The 9,508-nt window shown below is 39.0% G+C and overlaps 1 long non-coding RNA gene across 1 annotated transcript in view; it reads right to left on the bottom strand.

Annotated features, from left to right (window-relative positions):
* LOC106517236 (uncharacterized) overlaps positions 1-9,508 on the bottom strand; it is a 104,232-nt gene that overhangs the window by 86,561 nt on the left and 8,163 nt on the right. The gene's annotated exons all lie outside the window — the stretch shown is intronic.

The following is a 9,508-nucleotide window of genomic DNA, read 5'->3' as shown; positions in this document are numbered from 1 at the left end:
GTTTTATAGACCTGAGAGTTTCCAATATTTCCAAATAGCATTGTATTATAGTATAAAATGTTGCTGACATCTAAAGTTTGAGTACAGGTACAGTATTATAAGCACTGGTGGAGCACCATAAAATCAGAAATTTCTAATAATTTCATGTCATTTGGCAGAAGAGTGATACCTTTAAAATCATTTCCAGGGCTATGTACTTCAAAGTAAAACCTAGCACTATACCYGCTGCAAGTATAATTGATTYACAATTTTCTTTATGAATTTGTGTWTTTGGAARAGGAAGTTTTAATCMGACAATTTAATCCCRATTTTGTAAGTACCWGTATTTGCCAGWGATCATTGCAATCTCAAATAGTGAATAGGAAATCAAAAATATGATGTACATTACCTTGTAACTACCATACTGTACATTATTTTCTCTTCAATCATTGCTGTTGATCCAGCAGTGTGTTTGAACTGCAAGAAAATGCATATAGTTAAACTTTTTATGAATTGTATTTTGTGTTAAATCTAACATTGGTTAAAAATTAAATAAAATGTATTTCTTTTACAAGTTGTTTAGCTGTWTAGGCAAGTAAATATTAAAGGAAATAGAAATTCTGCTTTGTTTTTTTGTCATTAAATAGCAACAAGAGCCTATTTCAAAGATACCCAGATCTTTTGAGTGTATAAATGTTAGCAAACCAAAAGATATTCACTTCTCAAAATATCTATGTAAGAATGACAAGCATGAAATGTATTCTTTGGCTGAAGGTCATTGCTGAAATAATACCTTGTCGGGCCTTTTWATATTCTCGGTGTAGATTCTGTTCCAACCCCCACCTTTACCTCTCCCCAGGCCTTGCTGCCACATCTACTGCACATCCTCTGCTCCCTTCCGGGCCCCAAGCTCTGGAGCTTCACAAAGAGCCCTAACAAGAGAGAAGAAAGAGCCAGTGCCACTTGGACGGGATTACATCCTAGTAGGATTCTTCAGTCCTCTTGGCCAGCCGCCCCTTAACCCTCCCCTTCCCTGATTAGAAAGTGAGCAGGCAAAGGCTGGATGGGTACGGAAAAAGGGTCCACACATGTCCAATGAAGTGTTTCACTGTTGTGTGGAGTAGACTTGCTGAGAGTCCTGTCGTTTATGTCTTATCAGTAATCCTTCCAGGGAAGCAATTGTGAGGCAGATGACTGATTTTGTTGCACATATATAAGTTTTAGCCAAAACTGCCTCTTAAATTTAATTTCTTCTCTTAATTTAGCCAAATATATGTGTTAGTCCTAACAAAATCTTGGACTTTGTTCATTGGAATGAATGTTACCAAACATCTCTAATGTGCAGATTATGAACAAAGCACTGTTAGAAAAGTTTAAACTATGCATTTTACTGGCATTACAACAGTCCCTTATATTGTTTTCTGCCTAAACCAGTACATTTCCACCTTGTACAATTTCCTAAGTGTAATTCTGGTTCAAATGTTTGGCTAACTGCTTTCTCACTCATCACTTGACTCTAAAACAGACAGCTCCCAAAACATTGAGTATGACTGGTTCTGTGAACATATGCAATGGTTTTCTGTTTTTGAGTTGCAGCTATAGAGCAAAGAATGGTGGAGTTTTTGGTTAAAGTTTTAAACATGAACTATCTACTTCARTAGCAATACATGTGCCTTTTTACAAGTAAACAAACACAGGCTGTGTCCCAACTCAGGAGCCTTTGTTGGCCGCTTACATCACTGCCTTTATCACTGCCATTATTAATGTATTTTTATTTATTTATTTATTAGGTGTAAAATTCTTAAATGTGAAGTTATTCCTCTGGTGAAAAGATGTGAATACATGTCCCAATGCATTTCAAGTCTATCACTATGACAGTGAGGTAGTGCATGCTCACGTAAACATACATTTTCCAAAGGCCAGACCATCTCATTTCACTGCCTTTTTATGCAACCCACACAGACTGCAAAGGTTGCGGCCTATGTGGGCAACAGTCTAGGCTACAGCCCCTGAATTGGAATACAGCTATACAGATGGCATATAAAGTATATAGAACCATACAGGAGTTAGACAATGAAACTGAAACACCTGTCATTTTAGTGCGGGAGGTTTCATGGCTAAATTGGACCAGCCTGGTGGCCAGTCTTCATTAATTGCACATTGCACCAATAAGAGCAGAGTGTGAAGGGTCAATTAGCAGGGTAAGAGCACAGTTTTGCTCTAAATACAGTATTGCAATGCACACAAAATTATGGGTGACAGAGTTCAAAAAGAGGACAAATTGTCAATGTCTTTCAGGCACATCTGTGACCAAGACAGCAAGTCTTTGTGATGTATCAAGAGCCACAGTATCCAGGGTAATGTCAGCATACCACCAAGAAGGATGAACCACATCCAACAGGATTAACTGTGGATGCAAGAGGAAGCTGTCTGAAAGGGATGTTATGGTCAAAAACCAGGTGTTTCAGTTTCATTGTCTAACCCCTGTTTGTGGGTGCTGGTGTCTTTGAAAATCAAAAAAGTAAGATCTTTTCCATCAAACTTCAGAAGGTTCTGAATTGGATAACGTGTGAGCCAGGTTTGTTGTGGTTCTTATATAAACCCTTAATTAACACGCTAACACCTTATCCTATTATTGTATATGTATATTTCACCTATAATTGAATAATACTAACAGCCCATTGAAAATCATTTGGCTTTAAACTCATAATTTCAGCTTTGTTGATAAGGACTGATGCAGTGTTTGTTTGGCCTTACTCCATCTGCCGTATCGCCTGATGGATGATCATGTAATTGCCTGTGTCAGTGTGCATGTGTGTTTGTTTATCTCTTAGCAAAACAACTCATGAAGCACTGGCCAGATTTTAGTGAAGCAATTACTGAATCTACATTTACAACTAAGTCTTCTTTGTAGTCAACATGATTCAAAAAGGCCCTTACAAGTAACTGACAAACGTAAAGAAAGGTATTGAGCTAAAAATTGCTGTGGTTAAAAACTGAATAATTTTAACAGATATTTGGAGTGCTAACATGTCAAGTGAATGACTTAAACTTTGGTAAAATGCATTTTTCAAGGAATTCTAGTTTCCAGTGGATCTTAAATGCATGATTACATACACTTGCCTGCTGTTTATTTTATATGATACCATCCATGTGTGATGATTCATACCATAAAGATTGACTGTGTACATTTTTAAACAACTGAGATTGTGTTTGCATGAAGAAAGACTTGTATCAGTGTGCTTGTTTGTGATGTACAGCTGCTGAGGTTGAGTGATGGCCTCTGTAATCCCCCGCTTCCCCCCTTTTTTGCCACCTGAGCCCCATGGCCCCTCCAGCAGCGGTGGAAGGAGTCAGGTGACAGGTGGACAAAAACCAGTGCCTTCGGAATAAATGATGCATGCCCCAGGATTGGTGAATAGAAGGCAGCGTGCCATTAAAGAAGAGCCGACTCCAGTGCTGCCATTCTGCTTGTGGGGATGTTTGGTGGTTTGGGTCTCCTGGCTGAGGCCATTGTGTGGAGGATTTGACATTTGATCGGTATTCACATGAAGTCTGTTAAAATTGAATTTACATATGACAGAAAAGTGAAATAATTTGAAATATTCAACAACTAAAAACATAGGTCAACAAAAAGAGACAAAAAGACAAGAAAAAAACTGAATCCAAGGCAAGTAGAAGTACATAGACTTAAGGCTGATAGAATGAAGTTTGTTGCAGAAGTTTGTTTTTTTTTTTTCATTTTAAATGAAATTCTACAGATTTTTGTTACATTGCACTTTCATGGCAAGGATGGATCAATAATTTGAAAAATAAAGCTGATCAGATCGACAACTTATCCACCTTTACGTTGTTCCTTTAGCTGTTGGAAATTGTGTTTCCATGTGCCATTTCAGCAGGTGCAAGAAAATAGTTGTTTCTGTTTAGGGGAAGGCCCTTTTGTTTACAGAGTCTGTGTCAGTGCAACAATCTCAGAGCTGAGCGAGGCCAAGCGAAACACCCAGGAGTGTGGGGGCATTCTGGCTACCTCTAGAACCTTCATGATTCATTGGAGCCAGGGAGGCAGCTGCTTGCTTACACAGCCAGGGCTCCCCTCAGCCAGGCCCCGCAGCTCTTCTCTGCTCTGCTCTGGAGCTAAACTGGGGGACAGACAAGGCCTGGAACTGTTCTGTTTCGTGCATTGCAGCCAGGGCAGCAGCAGCCAAGTCAGCTCGCTAGCCAGCCAGGCAAGCCCACTCCCCAGGCCTAGCTCCCAGCCAGACCCTTTTGTGGTGCTCCAGTGCCCAGTAATTGAAGCTTTGCACTGGGAATATATTTAATCACCATAACAAGAAATTGGTGCGGATAAAAAAAATTCTTGTAAAGGAGAAGCTAAATTGTCTCTCTCATGGTGAACTTGGGTCTCAATGCATCTGTGCGCTTCTATTAAGAAGTTGGGATCTTAAGAAACTCACCTGAGTCTTTCCTGTCCTCCTCATCCTAAAAACACAACTGCAGGCCAGCAAATTTCATTACAACAACCCTAAACTGCATGGTTTTAGAGCCTTGTAATTATTCCTCTCTCTGATGTGGTCATGTTGAGAAAGGCCGTAAATCAACAGAAGTAGGAGCACAAGGCCTGAAGCTGTGAGAAAACTGCAAACTAATGATCTGTCCCTTCCCCTGCTCTTTCTGTCTCTCCTCATTCCTCTCTCCCAACACCTTACTGTCCACCTCTTCTTTCTTTCAGGAACACCTACAAGCTGAATTTTAAAGTCTGGAAGGTGGGATGTGGTGGACAGAGAAACTTTACTTAGTCCGCTTTACATTCGTTTTTCGGCACCTGTCTATTTTTGGGTTTTTCTTTACAAATTAATGACAAGCTGATCTCCTGTAGCACTCAGTGGTTGGAGTGTCTTACTAAAATACACTGCTCTGGTTACTGTAAAGTAGTACATGGCAGCGAGATAGCCATGAGTAAGCCGAACAATACCTGGGACCAGGTTTGTCTGTCTGCTCTGCAGTCTGACTGCCTGTAATCAGCTTCTTTAAATGTTCCAGCCAGTAATTGCTCACTATAGCCCCCAGATAGTAATCAAAGAGATGTTTAGCTCCATACTCTCCCCCGTCTCGTTTTCTCTTTCCTTCTTCTCCTTTTTCTCAACAACATTAGATCTTTTTTTCCTGAGACACACTGAAGGGAAGCGTCTTAGCATCTGCTTTTTTAGTGTTTGAAGGAGGAAAATCAATTCAAATTGAACTAATGGAAAAACTGATATTGCTTTGAAGAATCCCCCCCCCCACACACACACACACACACACACACACCCCTTCCCCTGTCTCTGCATTGGTTGCATTGTTCCTCATCTTCTGCTCTCTTATCTTTCAACAATTAGAAGAGCAGTCTAATGGCTCCTTTAAACTGCCTGCCAGCTGTATTTGCAAAAAAAAAWWAAWWAAWWAAARKTTTTTYYCCCTCTTCTTCATCTGTGGGCACGTGCAGTCGCGTTAAGGTCCATTCTCATGTGAGGATTGCTGATGCCTTTCTTCTGAAGTCATGATGAGGGTATTTAAGCTGTTTGTCTGGGCACAAGATGTGAGTGTATTCATGAAAAGATTGTGTGATTTTGAATCAAATCTATCAACCATCATAAGGTACAGAGCGGCGTTTGATGTGGGATGACTCCCTGTTATATAAAACCAGTMATTTTGCACCCAATGGTGAGCCAAACCGTTAGTTGATCATCCAACGAGAGGATTGATTAAGTTCAGAAAATGAAAATGAACATTTCTGATTATTTTATAAGTGTTACTGTTACTTAATATAAATCTTGGCTTTTTTGAGGTTGGTGATAATTTGAAGATATAAATTTGGTTTCCTGTAACTAATTATTGTAACCTGAATTGACAGAGTTAATCCTTAAAMATAAAAATAACTCTAAGTTGTTATTTTTTTATTTTACTAAAAATGGAAACTCATAGAATTATTTATATTGTTTTATATGATTTTACAGTTTATGAAGAAAAAAGCACACTTTTTCTATGAAATGCTCTTAATAAATTCAAGCTCAAAGCTGTAAAGCTTAATGTTTTCTAAGAAGAATACAATGTATACTGTACTGAGTACACTATACTGTACTTGTTGTAAAATAACAAGTTAAACATAATAGGATGGGCCAAACATGATTACAATAAAACAMTGGACAAAGAAAAATATACCATTTGTTATTTATAAAGGGATTTTGTTCTTTTCCACTTGTTACCCTGTTATTACTCCAACTTTGATGGAATTATTACAGAAGCCATCAATAAAATACCTTAATACCTTTATTGCTTTTAAAATACCTGATTCATTTGATCTGAATCTCCATGTGGGGAATATGACACTATGAGATGTTTAATTACTACAATGTTACTGAAAGTAGTAGAATAAACTGAAATGGGAAAACACACACGCACATCTCACACACAAGGAAGAGGAATGAAGGAGTGAGGAGGAAAAGGGTATCAGTCTTGGAACTCAGTTGACACAGAGGGAGATAGAAAATGAGAGAGTGAGAAAGGGTTTTAGCAGAAGAGAAGTAGCGACACAAGCCAAGTGTTTGAAGTGGATCACTGTAGGCCAAACATCTAAAGAGGACAAGACTGCAAACATGTCACACTGCAGCCTGCTTGCATTTAACAACAGATGTTTGGGCTCTTTATCTCTAGCAATAGTTCCACTTCCAGGTTGGTCTGACCTAGTAAATGAATAAAACATACACACTTTGTTTTTAAACTCATAAAAAAGGAGGTTCACTGGCATGTAGGTCATTTTAGCACACTCAAGTTCTCCCTTACTCCAAGTGTTCTACTGCCTTCTGTCAAATAACAAGGGTTTGTTTGAYGACACGTGAACAACACTTGTTACAAAGGAGGCACAGTACTGAGTCACTTTCCGCCAATATGTTTTTACACAAGAACAGTTTGATTTTCTTTGTTCAAAAATGGGACTATTCCCTTTTAATTTCTCTCCGCATGTCCTGCTTTGTCCTCAGAATGCTCAGACACACTTCCTCTTTGGCTGTGTAATTATTCCACAGCAGCACATACATTCTCCCCACGTARTGACATCACCGGTGATGTGCCTTTAATTTATGGGTGTAGGATGTTTAAGGTTTTAATAATATTAAGGTAAAATCATGGCAGGTCTTGGCTTGCTCAAGTGATGGATGAAAACTGGAGAAAGCAATTGCAATTCTGAGCATGACAAGACACTGGCAGGAGGCAGCATTATACCTCAGCATTCCTTCACAGGGGACTGGCAAAAGTGTGAGCAGAGCCAGAGGACCTGCATGACTTATAAGGTTGAAAGATAAAGGTTAAGGCCATTTGAGTGAGACAGGAAGTAGTTGTTTGATGCTTGATTGGACCTTTTGTTCTGTCTGGTGCCTGTGCTTATACTGTATAGACTATTGCTGCAATTCTGAATAAAGKATGTCATGTGTTAGTTTGTTGGCAGAAGAAAGTTAAGCTAGCAATAGATACAACTGACAACTAACACCAAAAAAGAGGATCTTATAGTGTACTGTACTTTTAAGTCCATCTACCGAACTATCACATACAGTATCTAAGAGGTTGAAACTGATAAAAACTCATCTATAACTGCACATGCTTTGCACATAAACAATAAAAAATAAGATATTTTATAAATGTTGTGCTTGATATGTTTTACTGTCGCTATTATTGCATGTACACTACAGAAGGCAAGTTTCTGCTGGATATACTTTCTCGTCGCATTAAACATGAAAATACAGATTTGTCTAGAGTTCAGAAAGCAAGAAATCACAGTTTTGAGTTTACAGTGCTTTGAATCCAAAGTGGCATGAAAGGAAACCTGTGGTGAAGGTGTGCCAGATGGATAMTGGATGTTTTGACAAACACAGGTGRTTCAGCTTAGAAATGCCACCCTTTGTACTCCTAAAGCAAACACTGGTGCACCCCAGGGATGTGTACTGAGTCCCCCTCTGTATAACTTGTTTGTCCTCAACGGTACAAGTGTACTCACATTGAACAACACTCTCATATTTGCTGATGACATCACCATCAATGGCAGAAGTGAGAGCCTTGTCGTTGAGGTGTTTGAACAACCTGCTACTCAACACCAGTAAGATCAAATATCTTGTTGCAAATTATGAGACTGCAGGGAGGAGAGCATGTCTCAGTGTATGCAGATGGAGCTAAGAGGATCAGCGCTGGTCCCACCACACAAGTGTAATAACAAAAGCAGCAAGACAGGCTTGTCCTTTAATATTAGCTGAGGATTTTCAGCATGCACTTGAAAATATTCACCATCTTCTGAATAAAAAACACAGAGACTATTCTGGCATCCTTTATTACAACCTGATACCACAGCTGTGATTCTCTGGACTGCAGAGTTCTAGGGGCTGATCACTAAAGCACATTATCAGGACTGAACTGACATTCACTCAGTATATCAGAATTTAGAGGAGGCTGTGGCAGAGTAGTTAGGAGAGTCGTCCTATAACTGGTGGGTTGTCGACTGGAGCCTCCGTTCCATCCTTCTAAGTTGTTGTGTCCTTCGGGCAGGACACTTAACCCACCTTGCTGGTGGCACCGGTTCATGGCAGCCCCACTTTTGTCAGTGTGCTGCAGGGCAGCTGTGGCTACAATGTTGCTTACCAACATCACTGTGTGAGAGTGTGTATGAATGAGTAAACGATTGAAGTGTAAAGCAGTTTGGATACCATAGGGACTTGATAAAGCGCCATATAAATTCAAGCCATTTGCCATCTATATATCTGTTGTTTTTACATTTTACTCTGCCAAATTCACTCAATGAATCTCATAGTAATGCTGCATTATTTCTTGAAAATGGCAAAAAAAAACTGGAATCTTGAAGTTTTAAATGTAATACATATCAGTGGTAGGATTTTTCCTTAGACTCAAGTTAAAACTTTGCCGTTAGTAAATGACTCTATTCAAATGTATAAAACTAACAAGCATGCAGTTCTAGTAATGTTTAACTAAAGTCAGATTCTAAAATGCCATCATGTTTCCAATCACAAACCTGATATACTGTAGTTGTATTCGACATTTCACTTTGTGCTTTTCATCTTGGCAGACTTTGGGCCACAGCACATCTGTAATACATGGAATTAAACATTGCCATTCTGTTTTAATGAACCACTTGTTGGAAGGACATTAAGCCCATGCTCGGATAAGATAACATAGAACATTCTCTAATCTAGCTCTGTCCTACTTCACACTTGACCAGAAGGAGATGTTTTTTTATCACCAAAAAAGGAGAGAGAAAAAAAACTCTTTAAAAATTAATACATTATTTACACCCACCAATGGCTTACTGCCCTGTGTAAATCAAGCCCACAGCAGGCTCTGCTGAGTCCCTCCTAATGACTTCTAAAACATATGTGTTTTTTAATCTTTCTCTTTTTTTTCATAGACTCATTGCAGAATGAAGCACTGTTTTAAGCCTTTATTAAACCATGCAAACACACACACACACACACACACACACACACACACACAC

This window comes from Austrofundulus limnaeus, unplaced genomic scaffold (assembly GCF_001266775.1).
Source record: "Austrofundulus limnaeus strain Quisiro unplaced genomic scaffold, Austrofundulus_limnaeus-1.0 Scaffold46, whole genome shotgun sequence".
Classification (NCBI taxonomy): Eukaryota; Metazoa; Chordata; class Actinopteri; order Cyprinodontiformes; family Rivulidae; genus Austrofundulus; species Austrofundulus limnaeus.
Note: the sequence above shows the minus strand (reverse complement) of the source record. Positions and strands in the feature narration are given on the sequence as shown.